At 47.5% G+C, this 9170-nt stretch overlaps 1 long non-coding RNA gene across 5 annotated transcripts in view; it reads right to left on the minus strand.

Annotated features, from left to right (window-relative positions):
- Positions 1-1145: 1145 nt before the first annotated feature.
- The window catches only part of LOC117802267, a 15023-nt gene continuing 6998 nt past the window's right edge, over positions 1146-9170 (minus strand). For 3 of the 5 annotated variants that reach the window (XR_004625346.1, XR_004625345.1, XR_004625344.1), the window contains one exon: positions 1146-1764. This is a non-coding gene — a long non-coding RNA (uncharacterized LOC117802267). Of the gene's footprint in view, positions 1776-3866; positions 3962-9170 lie in introns of all 5 variants that reach the window. The other 2 variants (XR_004625347.1, XR_004625348.1) reach the window with 2 other exon arrangements.

A 9170-nucleotide genomic window follows, 5' to 3' on the forward strand; every position in this document is an offset into this window, starting at 1 on the left:
GATGCACACGCATTCCCCACATGCGTCACTGGTCCTCACGCAGTGAATCCTGGAGCCTCCTCTGAATCCCCCCGCTTCCCCCTCAGGATGGAGCTCTCTGCAGGGTTTCCCCTCAGCGGGCTCTGAGCCGCTCCCGGGGTCCCTGCATTTCCCGCCTTGGGCTCCACGGACCAGCCAGGTTTCCTCGGCCGTGACCGTGAGGAGCTGAAGGCAGAGTCTGGAGTCCGGTGGTGGAAGCAGGGGCAAAGTGCTTCAGACAATGAGACCAAGATCCTCACATGTCCGATGAAGAGTAACCCCAAACCTGAGAAATGTGCAGCGATCCCGCCACCAAANCGTGCAGCGATCCTGCCACCAAACCGCGGGGCTCAGTCTGGACAGAGCGCAGCCACGATAGCCTGCAGCTTGGGGCCTGGGAGAAAGCAGAGGGAGCCGTGCAGACCCCTCACCCAGACCCCCGGGGCGGGAGACCCTCTTGTCAGGTGTTCCCCTGTCAGGCTGGCAGCAGGGGCGCACAGGCGGTCACGTGAGAGTGAAGGCAGGTGCAGTCTGCTCGCGGGGCGGGGTCTTTGCATCAGTAAGTGGTTAACTGAGCAGACTCAATGGGTCGTGGCTGCAGTTTAGGGCCCTGTGGGCGGGGAGCCAGAAAGTATAAGCTAGTGTCTGTCCTGAGCCGACAGTGAATTGGGGACGTGCCCCTGCTTCTGTGAGCACGTGATTGAGCCTGTGAGGCAGACTGGGAGCCACTGAAGACACACACCTCCTTAGATGTCACATGAGAAGCAGAGACACAGTTCACAGTGTCACAGCCAGAGCCCCCAGTGGTCAGGGGAAGCTTCGTGAATGAGCTGGAGCTCTGTGTAGACCTTGATGTGCGTGTATGATCCGGGTTGGTGGGGGGGAGGTTCCAAGCAGTCAGCAGTTAGGGGGGGCTAGGTGTGGGTGACATTGGACACAGGAGGGTCAGGACGTAGGCTGTAGTTAATCATTTCTAGTTAACATCTAGAGGGTAACTTATGAAACAGTAGTGAAGGGACTGCATGTGGAATCCAGGCCTAAACCAGTGAGCGGCACGATGAAAGCTGAAGAGGGAGGCTTCTCAGATTTTCCCAGCTTATCCATACGGGAGCATGAATTGCACAGTTTTGCCAGACGCTTATGTTTCAGGCACCGACCGAGTCCTGGCTTCTAAGGGCTCACAGCATCAGAGCAGAGAGACAGTACATGGTGGAGTTTGGTACAGTGTGGAAGGATGGGACCAGGATCTTTCCAGAGCTTTTTCAGGATCTGGGAACAATACCAAGTAGAGGTGTTCCCATGACTCTTCTTATGTAGGCAGTAACAAAGGTGTTAAGAGCTGTGTGCAGGAACTGAGGAGCAAGACCAAACACGTCCTTCGTCCTGTATCACAGTAACATAGTCTAGATGGTGAATGTTTCCCGAGGAGAATCTAGTGGGGGTGGGGCACAGGGACAAATGCTGGGGGGCCTTTGGAGGCATGCACTGCCCCGAGGGACACTGCTGGTCCTGGGGAAGAGGTGGGCAGACCCCCTACCCTGCAGGTCATGGTAACTGGGAGCTCGGAGGAAAGCGGGACCCTGGGGCCATGACAGGATGGCTAGGACAATGACAATGACAAGTTTGGACATGGAGCCTCTGCCATCCATGGTTGTCTCATCGTTGCTGCCACACCAGCAGAGATGGGAGGCCAGTACGCACTTCATGGAGGGAGGAGATGGACTGGAGAAGCAGGACTTCCTGTGGCTGCAGAGACACTTGGAGTTTAGGGACAAGAACTTCAACCACACTGGTAAGGACTCCACACAGCTCAGCCACGCAGCTCTTCCCAGCCCCAGCTCGGGACAGCCCTCTCTCCAGAGCGGTGGGGGCACCCCAGAGCTAATCACACACAGGGATGGAGGACATCTAGTGCGGGATGGGGGTGCCATGTGCTGAGGACAGCGCCCACCCCCAGTCCCCTGGGCAGTGCCATGTCACACACTCTTCTTAGGCCCACGCTGGGGAATGTACTCTCAGGAGAGCACTGCAGTAGCTCTGAGGCTCATGAAAGTGTTTCACTTTTCAGGCTCTTTCCCACCAGAGATACAGTAGCTGGGAGTACCTATCAATATTTATCTAGAAATACTGAGTTACAGGCTATATTAAGAGGGTGGAGAGCCTCTGAAAAGGCTCTTCCTTCGGAGGAAAATGTCAGTAGGGGTTCCCACCCTCTCCTTTTGGGCCCCGGCCTGGCTAGAGCTGGTTCCTTCTACCCCCTAATAGGGAGCACTCCCTGCCTCACCCTGGCAGGCAGCCAAACCCTCAATCGGTTTGGCAACTTGGTCCGTGGTATTGATGCTTTCCAAGAAGACCTTGCCTTAGCCCTCCCTCTTTGCTCTTCCACACAGCCTCCCAGAACACACATGACCCAGCATCCCCTCTCTTACTATAGAGTCACCCTGTGAGGCTGTGTGCTCTGGGATCCTGCCCTTCAGAGATCACCTTGACTTGGCAGTGGGCCAGGGAGCACCAGACCTAGGATAGGAACTTGTGGAGACCAGACAGAAGGGGATGGAACCATCCAGAAGTGGGTGGCCATTGTGCTGCCTTCTGGGGAGAAGCAGAGATACACATGCCAAGTGAAGCATGAAGGGCTGCCTGAGCCCATCACCATGAGACAGGGAAAGGGAGGTGATGAGGAGTGGAGCCAGATATCAGGGACCCAGGAACCTTCTAGAGACTTTCAGCAGAGTCAGGGCACAGAGGCAACTCTTACTTTTCCTTTCCTCCTCAGATCGATGCACCCAGCCCACTGTGCTCATTAAGGGGACATTTACTGGCCAGGTTCCCCTTGGCACTCTCATTGTTGGGGTTGTTCTAGCAGGAGTTTAGATGGTTGGAACTGTAGTTGCTAGAGTTGTGCTCTAGAACAATAAGAACTGAGGCAGGGAAGAGATCTAGTTTCTTCATTCCGATGTATAACTGTCTGACCCCAATGGTTCTACTGAAATTCCTACTCCTGTTAATTCTGAAGGAAGTATGGAGACATCCTGCTGTGCAGTGCAGGGAAACTTGGCTGGTGGGAGGGCAGTCTAAGAGAAGGTGGGAGGCTGAAATTACTAGAACTCGTACAGAAATTCAGCAACGTGGCAGGATACAAAATCAATGCAAAGAAGTCAGCTGCATTTCCATACACTACCAGTGAGGCAGAAGAAAGAGAAATTAAGGAATCGATTCCATTTACAATAGCACGAAAAACTATAAGATACTTAGGAAAAAACCAAACCAAAGAGGTAACGGATCTATACTCTAGAAATTACAGAACACTTATGAAAGAAATGGAGGAAGACACAAAGAGATGGAAAAACATTCCATGCTCATGGATTGGAAGAATAAACATTGTGAAAATGTTTATGCTGCCCAGAGCAATCTACACTTTCAATGCAATCCCTATCAAAATACCATTGACATTTTTCACAGAGCTGGAACAAACAATCCTAAAATTTGCATGGAACCAGAAAAGACTCCGAATCATCAGGGAAATGTTGAAAAAGAAAACTCAAGCTGGAGGTATCATGATGTCTGACTTCAAGTTATATTAGAAAGCTGTGATCATCAAGATAGCATGGCATTGGCATGAAAAGATCAATGACACATAGATTAATGGAACAGAATAGAAAGCCCAGTAATGGACCCTCAACTCTACCGTCAACTAATCTTTGACAAGGCTGGAAAGAATATCCAATGGAGAAAAGAGAGTCTCTTCAATAAATGGTGCTGGGAATATTGGATAGCCACATGCAGAAGAAGGAAACTGGGCCATTCTTACACCTCACACAAAGATCAACTCAAAGTAGATGACAGACCTCAATGTGAGACAGGAATCCATCAAAATCCTAGAGGAGAACATAGGCAATAACCCTTCAACATCGGCCACGGCAACTTCTTTCAAGACACGTCTCTAAAGGCAAGGGAAACAAAAGCAAAAATGAACTTTTGGGACTTCATCACGATAAAAAGCTTCTGCACAACGAAGGAAACAGTCATCAAACCTAAGGCAACACACGAAATGGGAGAAGATGTTTGCAAATGACATTGCAGATAAAGGGCTGGTATCCAAGATCTATCAAGAACTTCTCAAACTCAACACCCAAAAAACAAATAATCAAGTCAAAAACTGGGCAGAAGATATGAACAGACACTTCTCCAAAGAAGATATACAAATGGTCAGCAGACACATGAAAAAAATGTTCAACATCCTAGCCATCAGGGAAATACAAATCAAAACCACAATGAGATACCACCTTACACCACTCAGAATGGCAAGAGTTAACAAGACAGGAAACAATTGTTGGAGAGGATAGTGGAGAAAGGGCAACACTCTTACACTGTTGGTGGGCATGCAAGCTGGTACAGCCACTCTGGAAAACAGTATGGAGTTTCCTCCAGAAGTTAAAAATAGAACTTCCCTATGACCCAGCAATTGCACTACTAGGTATTTACCCCAAAGATACGGATGTAGTGAAAGAATGGGCACACCCCCCCCAATGTTCATGGCAGCAATGTCCACAATAGTCAAACTGGAAGAAGTTGAGATATCCTTCAACAGATGAATGGATAAAGAAGATGTGGTTCACATATACAATGGAATACTACTCAGCCATCAGAAAGGGTGAATACCCACCATTTGCATTGACCTGGATGGAACTGGAGGGGATTATGCTAAGTGAAGTAAGTTAAGCAGAGAAAGACAATTATCATATGGTTTCACTCATATGTGGAATGTAGGGAATAGCACAGAAGACCATAGGGGAAGGGAGGGAAACTTGAATGGGAAGAAATCAGAGAGGGAGACAAACTATGAGAGACCCTGGACCCTGCAAAACAAACTGAGGGTTACAGAAGAGAGGGGTGCGGGGGGATGAGGTAACCAGGTGATGGGTATTAAGGAGGGCAGGGTTGGGATGAGAACTGGGTGTTATACACAACTAGTGAATCGTTGAGCACTAATGAAGTACTATATGTTGGCTAATTGAACATAATAAAAAAATTAAATTAAATTAAGATTAAAAAAAAAAAAAGGAAGGTGGGAGACTAGAGACCTGCTGGACTCCCAGAGCCCCGGAACCAGCTGGGGCAATGCACTGGCTGCCTCTGGATTCCAGGATCTTGACCTAAGGTCACATCTCCTGTTCCTGTAGGAGGGCTCCCGGAGGAGGCATGCATGAGATCCAGAGAGTACCAGAGTTCCTGGGGGAGGGTGTCTCTTTCTGGTGGGACACAAATTCTCAGGTCCTTCTCTCTCATGATCCAAAATTTTATAAAAATGTTTTATTTAATGTCAATTTAATGTATACTTTATTATTAGTTTCAAGGGTACAATTTAGTGATTCTTGAGTTGCATGTAACCCCCAGGGCTCATTACATCACATGCCCTCCTCAATTCCCATCACCCAGTTACCCTATCCCACCCACCCACTCCCCTCCAGCAACCCCCACTTAAGAGTCTCCTGTGGTTTGCCTCCCTGTTTTTATCTTACTTTTTCTTCCCTTCCTCTACGTTCCTCTGTTTTGTTTCTTAAATTTCACATATGAGTGAAATCATATGGTATTTGATCAAGGTCATTGCAAATGGCAGATTTCATTCTTTTTGATAGCTGAGTAATATATCATTGTATATATATTCCACCTTTCCTTTATCCATTCTTCTGTCGATGGACATCCACCCTCAAGATCCTAGATTTTTTAGAAAGATGAAGTGGGAGTAAGCCAGACCCCACTGAAGTGAGAAATGTGAAAGGAGTGTGTTGTGTGTGTGTGTGTGTGTGTGCACGCGCGCCAGCATATGCTGCTGCTCTGATAATTCCTCATCCTTGCCTGCACCCTGTCCAGTTCATGCTTGCCCCACCGCCACCCCACGGGTTATAAGCACAGAACAGCTCTGGTGGTGAGCGGTGGGGAGAACTGGTGCATGTCATGGTAGGAAGAAGAAAACAGGAGCTACGTTGGTGAGACCCTCCTCCTCCTCAGGGTTCTGCTTGATAAAAGTATCAGACACTGTTTTAAGGGATTTACATGAATTGAATCATTTACATCACCCTAATAACCATGTGAGATAGAGAAAGGTACCAACCCCAATTTATAGGCAAGAAAACCAAGGTCACTGAGAGATAAGTGACTCAATCAGCTGAGCCATGATTCTAACAGAACAGTCAGGTGCTGAGCCCAAAGGCCACCATTGTTTTGGACCTCTGGATGCTGTTCACCTGCCTCATTAAGGGTCACCTCCTTCTGTGACTCTGACAGCTTCTCCCTCTCCAGCACTGAGTCTTGTCAGGAGTAGGCATTCCTATAGGCAACAACTTCTATGACATCGGCCAGAGCAACCTTTTTCACGACACATCTCCAAAGGCAAGAGAAATAAAAGATAAAATGAACTTATGGGACTTTATCAGGATAAAGAGCTTCTGCACAGCCAAGGAAACAGTCAAAAAAACTAAGAGACAGCCCACGGAATGGGAGAATATATTTGCAAAGGACACCACAGATAAAGGACTGGTATCCAAGATCTACAAAGAACTTCTCAAACTCAATACACGAGAAACAAATAAACAAATCATAAAATGGGCAGAAGATATGAACAGACACTTTTCCAATGAAGACATACAAATGGCTAACAGACACATGAAAAAATGTTCAAAATCATTAGCCATCAGGGAAATTCAAATCAAAACCACACTGAGATACCACCTTACGCCAGTTAGAATGGCAAAGATAGACAAGGCAAGAAACAACAATTGTTGGAGAGGATGTGGAGAAAGGGGATCCCTCCTACATTGTTGGTGGGAATGCAAGTTGGTACAGCCACTCTGGAAAACAGTGTGGAGGTCCCTTAAAAAGTTAAAAATTGAACTACCCTATGACCCAGCCATTGCACTACTGGGTGTTTACCCCAAAGATACAGACGTAGTAAAGAGAAGGGCCATATGCACCCCAATGTTCATAGCTGCATTGTCCACAATAGCCAAATCATGGAAGGAGCCGAGATGCCCTTCAACAGATGACTGGATTAAGAAGCTGTGGTCCATATATACAATGGAATATTACTCAGCTATCAGAAANTGGTTGTGCATTGGCTGACGGAGTGTGTTTGGTGGAGGTGGTGGGAAGGGAGGGTCACATCTGGGCTGTAGGGAATCCGTGGCATCTGCATCTGGGCTGTGAGGTGGGCTGTGCAGAATGCAGAAGGGGGAGACCAGCAGTGGGTGGGCAGACTTTCTTCCTCACTGTTTTATTCACAGTCTGAAAACACAGCCTGAGGGGGCCTGACAGACACTGGGGTGACCGCTCATGTCCTTCCAATCCTGCTGCCCCTGACTCCTCTTCCTCCACCTGACTTCCTGGTAATGCTTGCTCTCCAAGGTGAGAGGTGAAGGGAAGTCTAGCCTCACCCCTGCTCATGGCAAGTCCTCCCACCCTGCCTACTGCTCCCTCCTGGGCCCTCCCAGTGAGTGAGAAGAAAGCAAGTAGGATGGTAAGAACTTGACATTCACATTGTGAAGAGAAAGCAGGATGTCTGTCTTCACAATTTCATGGCAGCACATGGTCACTTAGATTGAAAACCGCCTCATTCACCAGCCTCCCTTGAGGCTACTTTTGTCTGTGTGACTACATTTGGGCCATTATGGTGACGCAGAANAACTGAAGTGAGAAATGTGAAAGGAGTGTGTTGTGTGTGTGTGTGTGTGTGTGCACGCGCGCCAGCATATGCTGCTGCTCTGATAATTCCTCATCCTTGCCTGCACCCTGTCCAGTTCATGCTTGCCCCACCGCCACCCCACGGGTTATAAGCACAGAACAGCTCTGGTGGTGAGCGGTGGGGAGAACTGGTGCATGTCATGGTAGGAAGAAGAAAACAGGAGCTACGTTGGTGAGACCCTCCTCCTCCTCAGGGTTCTGCTTGATAAAAGTATCAGACACTGTTTTAAGGGATTTACATGAATTGAATCATTTACATCACCCTAATAACCATGTGAGATAGAGAAAGGTACCAACCCCAATTTATAGGCAAGAAAACCAAGGTCACTGAGAGATAAGTGACTCAATCAGCTGAGCCATGATTCTAACAGAACAGTCAGGTGCTGAGCCCAAAGGCCACCATTGTTTTGGACCTCTGGATGCTGTTCACCTGCCTCATTAAGGGTCACCTCCTTCTGTGACTCTGACAGCTTCTCCCTCTCCAGCACTGAGTCTTGTCAGGAGTAGGCATTCCTATAGGCAACAACTTCTATGACATCGGCCAGAGCAACCTTTTTCACGACACATCTCCAAAGGCAAGAGAAATAAAAGATAAAATGAACTTATGGGACTTTATCAGGATAAAGAGCTTCTGCACAGCCAAGGAAACAGTCAAAAAAACTAAGAGACAGCCCACGGAATGGGAGAATATATTTGCAAAGGACACCACAGATAAAGGACTGGTATCCAAGATCTACAAAGAACTTCTCAAACTCAATACACGAGAAACAAATAAACAAATCATAAAATGGGCAGAAGATATGAACAGACACTTTTCCAATGAAGACATACAAATGGCTAACAGACACATGAAAAAATGTTCAAAATCATTAGCCATCAGGGAAATTCAAATCAAAACCACACTGAGATACCACCTTACGCCAGTTAGAATGGCAAAGATAGACAAGGCAAGAAACAACAATTGTTGGAGAGGATGTGGAGAAAGGGGATCCCTCCTACATTGTTGGTGGGAATGCAAGTTGGTACAGCCACTCTGGAAAACAGTGTGGAGGTCCCTTAAAAAGTTAAAAATTGAACTACCCTATGACCCAGCCATTGCACTACTGGGTGTTTACCCCAAAGATACAGACGTAGTAAAGAGAAGGGCCATATGCACCCCAATGTTCATAGCTGCATTGTCCACAATAGCCAAATCATGGAAGGAGCCGAGATGCCCTTCAACAGATGACTGGATTAAGAAGCTGTGGTCCATATATACAATGGAATATTACTCAGCTATCAGAAAGAACGAATTCTCAACATTTGCTGCAACATGGACGGCACTGGAGGAGATAATGCTAAGTGAAATAAGTCAAGCAGAGAAAGACAATTATCATATGATTTCTCTCATCTATGGAACATAAGAACTAGGA

This window comes from Ailuropoda melanoleuca, chromosome 5 (genome assembly GCF_002007445.2).
Source record: "Ailuropoda melanoleuca isolate Jingjing chromosome 5, ASM200744v2, whole genome shotgun sequence".
Lineage (NCBI taxonomy): Eukaryota > Metazoa > Chordata > Mammalia > Carnivora > Ursidae > Ailuropoda > Ailuropoda melanoleuca.